Source organism: Corvus hawaiiensis, chromosome 3, assembly GCF_020740725.1.
Source record: "Corvus hawaiiensis isolate bCorHaw1 chromosome 3, bCorHaw1.pri.cur, whole genome shotgun sequence".
NCBI classification, from domain to species: domain Eukaryota; kingdom Metazoa; phylum Chordata; class Aves; order Passeriformes; family Corvidae; genus Corvus; species Corvus hawaiiensis.
In genome coordinates, this window is record NC_063215.1 from 19,579,164 (window position 1) to 19,588,886 (window position 9,723).

Here is a 9,723-nt window from a genome sequence, read left to right on the forward strand (position 1 = left end):
CTCAGCTGTTCCTCGCAAGAGACATGCTCCAGTCTCTTAATCCCTAATTTCACTCTTAGTTTCAAATGAAAGTTATCTCTGGTGTAGCCAGATTTCTGAAATCATCAGGACAAGAACTTCTCTAAGTAATTTTCCCATGTACCTTTGACTGAAGGAGGCCCAGTCTTGCTTTTCTCTTCCTCTTAGTGTCAGACTTCAGGAAAAAAACCCTTTTGCTGCACTGTAGTGTTTATACTGCAGTATCTGCTAATCATTTTGTTGGAAGCAACAACTGCTTCCTGAGCCTCTGAGACTAGCCTGGAGTTTATTTTACCAAGTGCTCCCACATTATTGCATGTGTTATTCCAACCCTTTTAGCCATGGAGGAACCACTAGTTCACTGTGCAACACAGGCTGCTTCCTAAGCCAAGAAAGCAGTATGCCAAAAGGGGAGATGAGGGAAGAGATGCAAAGAGAGAAAACTGACTGTATCAGCAGCATCACATTATAGTAAATATAATGGTAGAATACCATTTAAGTTTTTTATTGTCAGCTTATACTTGTTTTCTACCCTGTAGTGTGTTTTTTCATCCTACTTTTCTATTAATTGTCAGTCCCATCTCTTAAAATATTAGGGAAACAGCGCAGGGGAAAGTCCTGAGTTCTCAGTCTTCTGGGAGATGCTGGGAGAAGTAGAGCAGGGACAATTGCAGGAGAGTGACCCATTTTGCCTTCATGGACACAGGGAACGTGAAGTAAAGTCCAGTGCTTCTGTGCACTGCTTTGAGAAAGATGCTAAAGCATGTGCCTCCTCTGGCTCCAGTCTTCTGCATGTGGACAGAAGAGGTTAAAAGCGGTAATAGGATGGCCTAAAAGCAGACTGTCTAAATAGTAATTTGGTAGCTAGACTGATAAGCAGTCAGAGGCTAGCTCTACTATCATGGTACCCTCAGTAAAATTATCAAATGACAGCAAGTCTGTCAAGCAGAATGGCAAGGCTGGACAATGCAAGGGAGTCTGGTCTGCAAAAGGTGCAGGACTGAAAGAGAAGATTATAGTAGTGAGCTGAGGTCAGCTTGTCAGTGCTTTCACTGAAGAGGGAAGATTTGGTCTTGTCTTTGGTGTCTGGACAGCCAGGTATCCCTGGAGCACCTTCTCTCATGGGGGACAGGCAGGCTGGGGGTCAAGAGGAGGGACTAACCCTGAAGGCACTTCTATCTAAGCTTCTAATGTAAAAGCTGGGAGGTCAGCTGTATTTTCTGCCCTCAGTTTTTGTTTTCTGAGCCTAGCTGCTGTTTCCTGCATCCCGCTCCTTCTCTGAAGTATTTTACAGGACAAAGAAGAGCAAAAAATTTAAAATATGCCACTTCCAGTCAGACACTGGGATAGCAGCAGCCTGCATTATCAGAAAGTTCATTAAGATGCAAATATGGTAGCAGAAATTTTCAGTTCTGATATCTCCTTGAAGTTATTTGAGAAAACTCTTTAGCATTGATGAAGTGTTTGTGTCAATGAAAAACCACAGGCTAGTCACAAGATCTTTTTAAAAAATAATTGATTTTTGTTTCTGAGAGTGAATTTGCAGTCATATTTCTTTTAATTGTCTTAGATCTATGTACAATAACCAACATATGTCAAGAATAATAACATACTAAAAAAAAAACAAAAAAAACCCCAACCCAAAATCAATAACAACAAAACACCCATTACTTTGAGTGACTGCTCAAAAAGAAAGAAAATTCCCATCATTTTCTAAGGGAATTCTCTTTCCCAGTTGTGTAACTGATGTGGTACCATTGTTATATCAGGGAGTATGTCTGCTTTAGCTCTACCATAAATGCCTTCCCTGACACAGGTTCACAGTAGCTTGACCACTCCAGTACTCTTTCAAATGTTCAATATATTGATATAAGCAATTTATCTCAATGACCAAACCTAAAGAAGGAAATAGCTCAAGCTATGGATAGGTTTTTAGATGATAGTTTTGAATACTGAATTCTTGGCTTTTGGTGCTTTTAAAAATCCCACTGAGTGCATTTTAGCATTATTAAGTTTCAAATGCTTGTACGCATCAGGCTTGTTGTTTAAAATTCTTATATTTCTAATCAGCCTAAAGATTTTTAATCTTCTAATAGATTTTGTCTTTTAAAAGTGAATTTGAGTTCCACTCATAACCTTGAGTAAATGGAAGTCTCTGGAATATTCTGTTTTCTGAACTGTGGGCCAGATCCATAGTTAAGGTAGGTCAACCTAGCTGCACTGTCCTCAATGCCAAAGTACTGCATTTAGGGATCTGACCTATTGATGGCTCCCAATTTAATGGAACTAATAAATCAAGTTTAATGTAATTGTCAGCAGACCAAATATAGTCCTGAGAAATACAGGGATGTCATTTCTCCCACGTGTTCAGATAAAGTCACTGTATTTTCATTTGTATGCTTTCCTACAACTGCTAGAAAAAAGCAAAGAATATCTTCTGTTACAGAAGGACACTTGAATACAAATTAACATCATTACCATAAAAGAACTATGTAGTATTTTTAGCATATCATTAATTAAGACAAAAATTAATAGCACAGATAAAGGTTAGTTAATTTAAGTAGTTCCTACCTCTGATAAAGCACCTTATCTACTCTATAGTATAACACTGATCTGTTCTCTATATTTTTAGCCTTAATGGAAGTATGAGTGTTGTAATTAAACTGAAGGATATGCAGTTATCCTAAATATATCTGTCCAGAATAGTGCTATATTAGAATTTTGATGCAAAAGTGAAATTCTGTTGAATTTTCCCAGTTTGAATTTCACTATTACTTATATCTTAGTGTGGATATTCCCTACTTAATGTGTACTTTATGATGTATATTTTTATCTGAATTATGTATAAATCAGTAGTGCTTGGTTTAATAGGGCTCCTAGACTCATAAGTTACAGTATGAAACAAAGTACAAAGTCTTTTGAAAGTATAACTAATGAGGTTGGATACAAGTGAACTTCAACAGTAAATATGAAAATCCCATCTTCCCAAGGGTAAAAATTCACCATCTCATACATCATTTTTATTTTTACTTATTAGAAAGAGCAGGTATAAGTCCTCAACAATTGTTTCTGCGACTTTGAAGAGCTGAGAAAGACTGAATGAATCAGCCAGCACTGCATAGGTTTTCAAATTAAGTGCAAGTACAGAGTATTCAGAGGCTTTTATCTGTAGGATAAAAATCATGTGAGGAAATTCATAATTATGTCCCTCAATTCAGTAATGCAATATAAATTTTGATTTTAAAACATATTTTCTCCACAGACAGAGTTTAAATTTTCACCAAAAATGCATCATTTCACTTGCTGCACGTCAAAGTCCTTCAGACAGGGCCATGTTGAAATAATTTTCTTTCAAATACATATTTACATCGGATATAAAGTACCACATATCTAAGCTGTGATCCTTAATTTTTTTTTGGAAAACAATAAAAATACTAACTCAAAATGATGTCATAAATTCAACAACTTGACAAGGCTCTCATTTAGGTGAATATTAACTTCATATGCAAAAGAAAGAGGGAAAACCAAACAAGGTTTCCTCATTTTGTTTTCAAAGATTGAAGCTGAGAGAAAACCAGTGGGATCATTTTACTGTATTTAATGCTTTTCCACTTGAACAAACACATCTAAATTATAAAAAGGAGGAATGAAACATATTAGCGATACCGAGCTCCCAGCCAGCCTACAGTGTCTAGTGTGCCTATCAGAAGAGGTACATCTGATCTATAGTTAAACCATTTCTGTCTTCAGGATGTTCACCCTGCAATAAGTGCTACAGATTAGCAGTGTAACAGAGGCTTTGATTCAGAAACCTTAAACGTTGCTCTAATAATATCAAATGAAGGCAATTATGAAGTAGGGTGTCTAAGATGGAGCATATAAGAACAGAGACTTCCCTCTTCTTTCATTTAGAGTGATGTAGTGAAATTCCAGCTATAATGGCAAAGGTTTGAAGGAAAGAAGTGTCTGTGCTGGCTTCAGGGCTGTCTTTCAGTTCCACTTGTCAGATGTAGGTGCATTTTTGGGCAGAGCTCAGCAGAGTATCTTGACTGCATGCAGCAACATTTTCCCTAACAGCCTGTTTGTTCAGTTAGAGTGGCTCCCAAGACATGCAATGCCATCCATGGTATATTAATTTAGTTTTAAAATGGAACAGAACTTGCAATAACATTTGCATTAATTTGCATTTCAGTGTTGACATGAAAAATAATGGAACTAATTATAAAATAACAGACATATTTGGCCAGTTGCCATTTTATGACTAAGACCCATGGAGTGACTGCAATGACTGACAGCTTCCAATAAGTGCTTAGAAGTATTAAGGTCCTTGGTTTAGGCCAATTTATGGCCTTCTGCAGGCAACCAAAACTCTCGTGAAATCATCCGGACCACTGAAGAGATTTACTTTGCTCACATTTGCCTCAACACCTGCAACACTCAGTTGTGTGATTGCATTTACCAGACTCTTCTCAGCATGAGGAGCTCCTAGCTTGTCATCATTTCTCTGAGAGGCCTGTTAAACGTTGTCATATTTAACAGTAGATGTATCTCTGTCCAGACTGGGACACTACCAGCTGGGTAAGAAACTGGTCCAGTTGTTGAGCCCATGCAGTAGTGGTCAATGCTTTGTGCTCCACCTAAATGCCTGAAGCAGGTGAAGCACCTCAGTACACTGTCCTCTGTATAATATCTTTATTAGCAAAGAGAAGGAGGAGGAGGAGGAGGAGGCAGAATAAACTCTCATGAAATCTGTGGGCAGTGAGCTGAACCCGAGCCAGCGGTGAGTCCTGGCACCAGCAAAAGCCAAGAGTATCCTGGGCTGTGCTAAGGGGGAAGCAATTGTTCTCCTTCACTCAGCACTTGTTAAACATCTTCTGGTCTGCTATGTCCAGAAGAGACTCCAGGATAAGCTGGAATGAGTTCATTGAAGGGAGCAAACATGCTTTGGGTGTGGGAGCACTTGCCCTAAGAGAAGAGGCTGAGGGAGATGGGATCGTGCAGCTTGGAGCAGAGATGGCTTTGGGGAAACCTGACAACAGCCTTGCGACACCTGCATGGTAGTTACAGAGAGCATGGGGCCAGACTCTCTGCTGAAGTCCATGGTGAGCAGAAAAACAAGTTGGTATGCAAAACAGGAACAAGTTACCCAGTGAGATTCCATAACCCCATTCCTTGCAGATTTTACTGACCCACCTGGCCAAAGACCTCAGAAACCTAGTCCAACCTTGGTGTAGACTCTGTTTGGAGCAGAAGGTGGAAGTACAGTCAGTGTGAATTCCCTTCCAGCCTGAATGATTTTATGACTTTGTGATACTACAGAGCTGAATAAATTATTACAGTGACAGGTAGGTTTTGCTTTGAAAATTAAACAGAAGTGACATATAGCTTAACATCCCTGACTCAACTTATTTCCAACAATGCTAGCAATTTTTCTTGTGTGAATTGCTTTTCTTTCTTTCCCACTTCATGTGCCTTTCACTTATCTAAAAAAAAATCCACTTCTGCTTTTTATTCCAATATTGAAACAATTTGTGTAATGCAAACTTTTTTTATATCATACTACCCTCTTCTTTCTGCACTCCTCCTTCTTCCCCTCTCTCTTTTTTATCTTTAGTATTTTCAACTGCTGTGACATGATCAAGCTCATTCACAAAAACATCTGGAGTCTAAATCACTATCTCTCATTGGTTAGGGCAGACTTTATATGGCATGTGTCTGAAATCTCTGGAATTAGTTGAAAACCTCCTCATTCCTTCTATTTTTGGTTTATGTCTAAAGCTTTCACAGTTCTCACAGACCCTTTCACAACCACACTCCAAATTACCATCTTTGCTGCTGTCTTAATTATCTGTATTTCCTTCTTCCCTCAGTATTTCTTCTTGATGAAGGAAAAGTTGTCTCTATACCATGGAGAATGGTAGAAAATGATGCTGGTGATTGCTTTTCCTGGCTACTTAAGCAAATATCATGATTTATGAAAATATTTACAAATGTCTTCCATAGAAGCTACCCCAGGATGTTGCCCAAATCAATAGCAATTGCATACAGAAAACTATTAGAAAGGTAATCATACAAAGACGTTTCTTACAAGTTACAAAACTTCACACTGCTACTGAAGATCTGCTACCCAGTGAAAACAAGTCACATAACTGAGACAAGCAGTTGTAGTACTAATCTGTAATGCTGTCTGAAAATTTTGGTAGAGCTGGCTGATCACAGATGCATCATCTCTAGAACCCCTCTTTATTCTTGCTCCCCAATACTGTTGCCTGAAACCATGCAGAACAACCACCACTGTAAGAGCTCTGCAATAAGTGGCAAGCACATTTACACAGCTAAATAGAGCACAATACAGGGATTTCCAGGGTATTAGATTAGCAATTCACACAGCATAGTCAGAATCAATATAGACAAATTATTATGGAGCCCCATACATAGCAATTAGTCTGTCAGGAGTCACAAACTAGTGATTTCTCACTCAAGCTGACTTTGGCCAGAAAATTGGATTCCCAGCCCTGGGCCCTAATCCAGTGACATGTGGCTATAATCCAGGCCAGCCTAAATCTGTATGTCTCTGCTGATTAAATATTTGCAGAGAAGGCCAAGGTTGGTTCATGGCAGAAACCTGTTTTATGTGATTCATGGCAATCTAGACTTATTTTCTACCAAGGTAATGCTTTGCAAATATCAATGATAAACTATGATGGATTAATAAACAAGTATTAAAACACCTTTACACTATCAGTGTAAGACTGCCTGTTCGCAGTGCCCATGAGATACAGTGAACTGGAAATTCTGTTACTACTTAAAGTATGTTTAAGAAAACGATGATGGATTAATTATGAAAAGGATTATTAGAATCAACAGGCCAGCATTTACTGCTTATTCAAGAGGACATGTCAGTCTCACTGAGACCAAGAGCAGACTTTCCAGTGGCTGCAAATTTTTTTAAACCTTAAATTTACTGTTTTTCTTATCAATATACCAGGGATATATGCCCTGCAATGTTGATACTGTCAAAGCTAGAAGGGCTGGTGAGGAAGTGGAGACAGGAGGTAGTTGTGAACTTGAGATGGATTTCAGCATCAATACTGTGGGACATTCCTGATTCACATACAAGTGCAGGAGAGAGGGAGGTAGAAAAAATTGTGTGGAACCAACTCAGTCCAGGACAGGAATGCAATGTGGAAGTGATTTCTAACTCTTCCCCTTATTTCTATCTCTAAGAAAACTTCATAGTTCTGGATAGTCTTACTCATGGAAGCTAATTTCCTGCTTCTGGCAGAATTTTATATCCTCTTATCCTAAAGATCTGCAACAGGAAGGTAGAGGAAATCGGGCCAGAATAAGAAAAATAATAGATTTGCTACATAAAACCAGCAGGAACAACAACAAAACAATTTATTAAGACTGCAAATTCAAGTAGGGATAACATTTTAAAGATTGTCTGTGACTTTTGTCCCTTGTGTTTATGCTTCACTTGCTTAGCTATATGCTTGTATCTTTTTTTCCACACAATCCAGTACAGCTTTGCTTATTGTCTTCAGTGTTATCTTTTTGTGCTCAATATGTGGCCCTAGGAGATACTCACTGCATACCTTTTAAATTCAGCTCTAATTCAGAATGATTCATGTGTTTGTGGTTTTCATGATAATATCTTAATCTTGGAAGTCAGTCTTGGAGCAATCTTGGAGTAAATCACACTGGGTGCTGGAAATGGTGCTCAGAGCCCCGACAATATAGAATTTTTAGTGATATGGATCAAAACCCCACATGGATGACTGTTAGAGAAATATCAATGACAAGTCCTAATGCATTTGCTAGTCCAGGAGCCTGTGTACAAAGTTAAAATGGTTCTTTATACTGACCAGTTTTGTCTGCAGCAGTCTTGAAGCTGCATCTGCTTGTTAGCTTCTTACAGGTTTGACGGTGTTTATCCTGCTACAGATAAAACCACCTGATCTGGTGTCATTCCTAATTTGACATCATCAGCACATTTGCTGAATGTGTAGTTTGTGTGATACATGTTGCTGATAATGAACAATGTCAGCCCTGCTGCTGACTGGTGCCTTCTGGGGTCATGTGAAGTACATGTCAATTTGTCAGTCTTGTGGCAAGCTCGTTAATCTGTAGAAGCCTATGGGTATATCCACAGCATCCTATGCAGCTTTTGGAGGGGAAGAACCCCAAAGCTGGCTCCTCAATGACACATCCAGAGGTGTGAGACACTGTCTCTATGTTGTGCTGTGCAGAGCTAACAACACTTTTGGAGTTCAACTGTGTAAGAGACAGTCCGAAAATCCCTCATCTGCCTCACGATCATCGCCGAAGACAGAGACTGAACACAGCAGTCCTGGCCTGGCTGAGGTGGGATTGTCTGCCAAGTGTTGCCTATGGGTGTGCCCACTGGGAACTGGTACGCATTCCTGAGGAAAATTAGTGCAGGTCACAATGGACTGCGCCGTTCTTGCTGCCCAGGCGGGAAGGACTGCGCCGAAGCAGAAAGGAATGACCTGTCCTGTACACCTCTCCAGTACACCTGTCTTGTACGTCTGTCCTGTACCTGTTTCCCAAAGCAACGGACCCCATAACAATGGCTGTAGATTTCCCAACCTCTTGGCCAGTTGCCCCTCGCTTCTGAAAAGGACTATAAAGGGACTTTCTGAAATAACCAAGTCGGAGATCTCCCCACGGAAAGAAGACGAATCTATTGGCGGAAGACCACGAGGACTTCGTCTCATCCGTTGGTAGCTATTGCCCCTCTTTTTCCCCCTCTCTACTTTGTTTCTCTCTCTCTCTTACTCTCTTTTATTGCATTACTGTGTTGTGGGCACTTAATAAAGGTGCACTGTTCTGATTAAAACTGAAATCTCTTGTGTCCTTTTACACTCTGAGATCGATAAACGAACCATCACGACCCCCGCTTGCATTAGCGGATCGTGACATTAAACTGGCGTCACGGACAGGATCTGACAGACAGAAGGGGTTGCAAGGTTGTGTGTAGTCTGTAATAGGGGAAGGACGTTTCACTCCAGCCGCACCTAGCCCGACACCCCGAAAAGGGTGAGCGGTGTCTAGAAAGCAAGGGGGGTGACTCGAATTTCCCGCAAACTGCACACGCCTAGGTGAAAAGCACCCCATACTCAGTTGAGGGCTCTGTCTTCAGATTTTTCGCAAAAGATCTCTTAGTGTAAAAGGGGGAACTGTGTTTTTTGGTGTGTGTGTGAATTTGGACTGCTTGGTGTAGTGAAGAGACAACCATAAGTAACTTAAGGAGTACCTCCCAAGCAGATTTGGTCTCTTCACCCACCCAGGGAAGCGAAGGGAGACACAGTGAAGCTGTGTGTGTCGCAGTGTGTAATTAACTTTTACCTCCCCGTGGTGGTTTTGATCCCTTTATAAAATGACTGAAAACCCTAGTGCAAAAGTTAAAGCCGCGTTTTATGCTCTGCTAGCAAAACACAATGCCCGGCCCTCTCCGGGAGGGGAAGAATGGGCTCAAAATAACTGGTTTAATTTGGATAATGTAACTGATAGAGTATGTTCTTTACAACATGAGACTAGATTTAAATTTGGCCGAAATAAAACCATAATCTGCTCTGTTTTAGGGGCATGCCTTGCGGCAGCTATAGATCATCGCTTAAAGCGATGTACTGAGGAGAAAGCAATCATAGATTCACTTCAAAACCTAGTGGAGATTTTACA